Source organism: Onychomys torridus, chromosome 20 (assembly GCF_903995425.1).
Source record: "Onychomys torridus chromosome 20, mOncTor1.1, whole genome shotgun sequence".
Lineage (NCBI taxonomy): Eukaryota > Metazoa > Chordata > Mammalia > Rodentia > Cricetidae > Onychomys > Onychomys torridus.
Genome location: NC_050462.1, coordinates 45,623,146 through 45,629,145, shown reverse-complemented (window position 1 = coordinate 45,629,145; position 6,000 = coordinate 45,623,146).

Below are 6,000 nucleotides of genomic sequence, written 5' to 3'. Positions count from 1 at the left end.
AGCACCGCTGTCTGCTAGGGCGGAACAAAATCCAGGACCGGATTTCCCTTCCAAAACCCGGACTGGATTTCCTGGGGCTTGGATTCACCTCCGCCAACTACCTGGCGCCCCCCTCCTTTCTCACGCCAAGGTTAGGGACCACGAATGTGGAGTGTGACATTTAGGGACAAAGGCAAAACACTGATCTATTGGCTGGACAGGTACAGGGAACAGAACTCTTTTGGTCTCTGTCAATTCTGGGGAACTGAAATGGAAATGTGAGAAGCTGACATTCCTTCTCGGGACCCCTTTTCTTTCCTTTCTCGGGGTACCTGGATGAGTTTCCTTTCTCATCACCCAGCTCCCCCTTCCACCCCAACTCCCACCCCATACTGAGTACTTTCGCTGCACAGCGACTGGGACTGATTGTCCCAAAGTGAACTTGGAAATTGCTCCCCAGGGATGGGGACAAACAAGGAACTTAGTAGGGTGGGGGTGGGGGGTTGCCGCTAGAGGAGAGAGACTGGAGAGAGCTCCTGAGCCCAAGCTACAGCGTGAGTCAAAGGCCCCAGCTCAAGGTGGAAGAAATACATCTACCAATTGACACCCCCCTATTCCAAAATGCATCTAGTCTCCATAGCAACCGTAGCTCCAAGAGTGCCTCAGAAGCTGCGGCGGGGATGAGCGGAGAGGAGGGATCAGTGTGTAGGATGGGTGGGGGACCAATCAGGGGATGCTGGGCTAGTGAAAGCACTACTCTCACACCTGGTTACCCACCTGCGGGGGGTCTGGCTCCCTGGACACAAGGAACCCCTCAGTTGAGGCAGCGGGAGCCGGCCTCTTAGGTGTGTCCCTTCAGTCTCCTGAGGTCTGTGTAGCTGGGCTCTCAGAGCAGGTTAAAGGGAGAGGCAAGAGCGAATGGACAGGATGTGCGCTGTGTCCCCACCCCTTTAGGGGCTTTGGAGTTCAAGGCTTTGTCCTCCAGAGGGGCAGAGAAACATGAGCAGTTAAGTCGGTGCAGAAGACAGGCTGAGTCCCCTTGGAGGGGGGTGGTGGGCTGGAAGGAAGAAAGTCTCTCTGAAGCCTTGGAGACCCCTGCCCGGGATTTGGAGAGCCTCGGCGGTCCTTTGATTCGGCTTTCCACCCTCTTGACGCAGCTGAGACTATAATAAGTGCGGGCCGTGGGCGGCTCTTGGAGGCAGGAGCCAGCAGTGTTCCGCCCGGTCGGGGGTAAGGGTTGGGGGCTGAACCGGGATGCCGTGAGCCCTTTGTTTTCCAGAGGCCCCTACCCACTCTCTCCCAGATCCTATCTTGGAGGTCAGTGGTTTCTTAGGGAGTGCCCTTCAGAACTAGGATGGCACATCAGGACAGGAAACACACTCTTGATAAGGGGGAATTGTTAGCTTTTTAATATTCCGAGAGGCTGTCTCAGTTTTCCTTCGTGTTCAGTGGGAACAGAATTCTGTCTCAGAGTACAACAAACTACTTAGAGTAAAGCTTTGCCAGGTGAAGTGGTGCACCTCTTTGAGGAAGCTGAGGCAGGAGGATTGCTGAAAGTTCAAGGCCAGCCTGAGCTACACAGTGAGTTCAAGGCCAGCCTGAGGTAGACAGTAGGCTCCAAACCCAGTCTCAAAACAACAACAACAAAGCAGCATTGGGCTGAGGTGTGAATGGTAGAGCATGCCCGCACAGAGGTGGTTTGGAGGCCCTAGGTTCCGACATCTCCAGCAACACACACCACACACACAAATATGGAGAAAAGGTCTACTCTGCCTCCAACCATTCTCTTCTTACCCTCCTTTTTGAGACTTTAAAAAAAAAAAAAAAACAAAACCCTGTTCATTATATAGTTGAGTCTGAGGCTGGTTGAGGACTTGCTATGTGATCCAGGCTGCCCTAGAACTCTCAACCCTGCTCCGTTCTCCTGAATTGTGGGGATATAGTGCTAGGATTACTGGTGTGCTCCACCACACCAGCTCTCTCCCCCTTTCTAGATCTAAGGGGAGTTTCTTTGCTTGGTCCCAACTCCACTCTACTCAGAAAACGGGATCTAGAGTTCTTCCCTACAAAGTCCCCATTGTCATCACTTAGGATATCAAGGAAGACACTGCTGTGGTTCTTCTCTCAAAGGGTTGGGCGCAGGACTCAAGAGAACTAGCCTCGAAGGAGCAAGGAGAAGAGAGGGACATGGGAAGGCAATGGGACCATTCTACTAATAACCTAAACCAACCGATCCTTCCTCTAAATCATGCCCTGGTGTCAGGAGGTGCCCTTGATGGAAAAATTTTCTTTTTTGACATTTCCCTTCCTGGAGAAGTAGCTAAGAGCAGAGAGGACTGATGACCGGTATGATCAGGGGGCGAGGGAAGACGGGAGCCTACTTATGTGAGTCTCTTGGGCACCCACCGATGGATGAACTGTAACAACTCCCCCAGTTCCTCAGTGGTGGGCCTCGGGGATGAAGGACAGGCTTGCCAGGGCCCCACCACAGGATCCAAGGCTACAGTGGGCCAGGAGGATGTGGCGGATGGTGTTGCCATGGCAGCACTTCCTCTCTGTGTTGCCATTGCTTACTCTAATGGCACCAAGGAGGTAGAACGGAAAGGCACTGTGGAGGTGGGGGGAAGACAAGAACCGGAGCACAGGAGGGGAGGGGACTGAGGCAAGACCTGGGGACCTTGCTGCAAGGCAGCTATACAAAGCAAGTGTGGAGTTGTAAGGGTTAGTGTGCTTGGGAACCTGACATATCACGCCCCCTCGTGTGTGTGTGTGTGTGTGTGTGTGTGTGTGTGTGTGTGTGTTTCTCAGCTGGAGAACAAGAGGTCACTGATCTTTAGTGGGTCCTGGGAATGAACACATTATCAAGTCCCAGAACCTCTGCCCCAGACTGCTTCCTGCTCTGGACTCCCCAGACAGGGACTAGCATCTAATGGGTCTGTTAAGATCTGTCTTTATCCACACTCGGCTGCCAAGGAGGTCAGCTCCACAGTGACTGGAATTCTGTTTAGAGGTGATTTTAGAAAGAGGAATAAAAATAATACCCTCCTCCAGGTCTTTTCCCATCCTCCCCAATGTCCTTTCATGGGTCTCGGTTCCATCTTAAGAACTAGGAAGTGGCTGCTTGAACAGCAAGCAGTTATGTTATAACACAGTTAAGCCTTTCTGTGTCCCCGGCTGGTCCCCAAAACAGCCAAGTTGGGGACCGAGATGCAGCTCTTACCTCGTATGTTGTCCAGTGAGGCCTGGATCCCATCTCGGAGATCAGGGTCACCCACTCTCTCCGCCAGCTTCCTGAGTCGGCTTAGAGCCTGCTTGGCCACCTCATGTCGTCTGATTTCTGCTCTTACTGTGGCGAGAGCCAGCTGCCTCTGGGCATGCATGTTGCAAAGACCTGCCTTCCCAGACTAACAACCACCTCTGGCCCTGAAGCCCATGACCCCACAGCCCCCAGACTCCAGAAGGCCTCTACTGCTGTGCCCCAGAACTCCTCAACCCTGCCCGCCCGCCCTTCCGTCTGTCGGCCTCACTTCCTGACTGGTGAGTTTCAAACCCACAACCCACACAGTACTACCTCTTACACCTCCTGCCCCCTCTAGCGTTGGTCTTTCAGCTCTGCCAGCCAGCCCCAGGTATGATTCCTGTCAGGTGATAAGGGTTCTCACAGCCTCTGTGGGAGCTAATTAAGATGGGCGTTGGTTCTGGGAGAATGTGGCCAGCAGAGATCACAGGTAGGATCCCATACTCTTGGTGATTTGCAAATTTGTCTCAGGATCACACAAAGAAATCCACCTGCCCTTGGCCTATCCCCACAGAGGCCTGCACGCTAGTGTACGGTTGGGCATTCACTACTTTGGACTGCAGCGATAGCTCAGCCATTAAAGCTAAGGCTCATACTTCTGAACATCAAGAGTTCAAGTCCCACTTTTTGCCCCTCTCTCTGCCCTTAGTGGGTTATTCACTATAACCAGCTCCTGTTTAGAGGACCCAAGTAGTTATGGGAAGAGTGGGTTACAGGAGAGGAAAACAACCTATAGCCAGATCAAGCTATGTGCTCCAAGTTCAGTTTCTGTCCTAGTAATTAGCATGTGTATAACACTTAATCATTGACGACATGCTTTCATATATATTAATGACAAGCCCAAAGGGTAGGAGAATTTACCACGATTATATTACTGTTACTCAGAAAGGCCCATAACAGGTGAACAAAGATCTGATTGTACTTTTAATTTAATGCACACACACAGCGAAGGCACTTGCCAGCTAGTTCCTTGGTACCATGGTTCTGCTCTTGATTCATGACCTGATATAGAAGAGGGATGAGGATTTCAAGGAGAAAATGGAGATTAAGTTGGAGGGGGTCGTAGGTAAGGGGTAGTTGGCTCAATTATTATATTTTTGGCACGTGTATGTGTGTATGGTGTGCAGAGGTGTGTGTGCTCCCGTGTGTTCTGGCTTCATTTCTTTCACTGTGATACAATTCCCTGGCCAAAAACAAAAACAAACAAACAAAAAAAACCAAACTTAAGTCAACACAAGGATTATCTCAGTTTACAGTTCTGCGTGATAGCCTGGTGCTGTGGGAGCGTCATAGGCTCACCTGTTTGCTTGTGTTCAGCCCTCCACCGCCACTCTTACACAGTTCATGACTTCCTGCCTAGGGAATGGGGCCACTCACAGTGGACTGGTGCTTTTCACATCAATTAATTTAATTAAGACACCCCTACAGAGACATGCCCACAAGCCAACCCCATGTAGACAGAAATCTTTCATTGAGAGCCTCTCCCCGGATGATTCTAAACCCTGTCGAGACAGTTAAAACTACCCACCCATCACAACATGTGTGCATGGGTGCGTGTGGACATTGTGCCTTTGTGGGGGTTACTCCAGAGTTGACATTGTGTGTCTTCCTTGATTCCTCTCCACGCTTACTCATCGAGGGCTTACTCAGCAAGCCCAGAACTTTCTGGCAGGCTAAACTAGCTAGACCTCCTTGCCTTGCAGACCTCCTGTCTCCACCTGCAGAGTGCTAGGGTTACAGGCAGCAGCACACCTGCCTGGCCTTTATGCACACTCTGGGGTCCAAATTCTGGTCCTCACAATTGCAGAGCAAGTACCTTATCCCAAGCCCGTCTCTGCAGCTTTGGCCTAACTGTTTTGTTTCAAATCAGATTGGACCTATCTGGAGATACCAAATTATCTTCTTTTGTATAGCTTCTTTAAAAAAAACAAAAACAAAAATATTTTTTTTCTTTGGTTTTTCAAGACAGGGTTTCTCTGTGTAGCTTTGTGCCTTTCCTGGATCTCACTCTGTAGCCCAAGCTGGCCTCGAACTCACAGAGATCCACCTGCCTCTGCCTCCCAAGTTCTGGGAATAAGGGCGTGGCCACCACCGCCCAGCTTTTTTTTTTTTTTTTTTTTTTTTTTTAGCATTTACTTATTTATTTATTCATTCATTAATTTTTGTTTTTATTTTACTTTTTCGAGACAGGGTTTCTCTGTGTAGTTTTGGTCCCTGTCCTGGATCTCACTCTGTATACCAGGCTGGTATGAAGGGTAACTTCGTGAACAATTTTATATTTGGAGATAAAGGGGTTGAATTTGGATTATTACTGGACTCCATAGAAAATGGACTAAACAGTAATAACTGAGTCCTGCTAGGTACTGGGTACGGACTCAAGCATTTTGTATAGTCTAGCTCATTCAGTGCTCACAACAATACATAAGTTGTTAGAGAAGTATTGTTGGAGGTAAATGCATTGTCATCTATGCCCATTTTATGGTTGAAGAAGTAAGTACAGAAGGGTTTAACTACCTGGTCCATACAGATAGTAGTCACACAGTTAAAACCCATGCAGTTTGACTCCAGAAGCAAAACTAGGCTGTGGGCAGTCCCGGGATGTGAACACATAGACTCAAATCACCACGTGGACTCGATAGGGGGAGGGGCTCTGGGTTTGTTCCTACTGAGGCCACTTCTTTGTCCAGGAGGAAAGGAAGGATTGTGCCATTTCTCACTCCCAT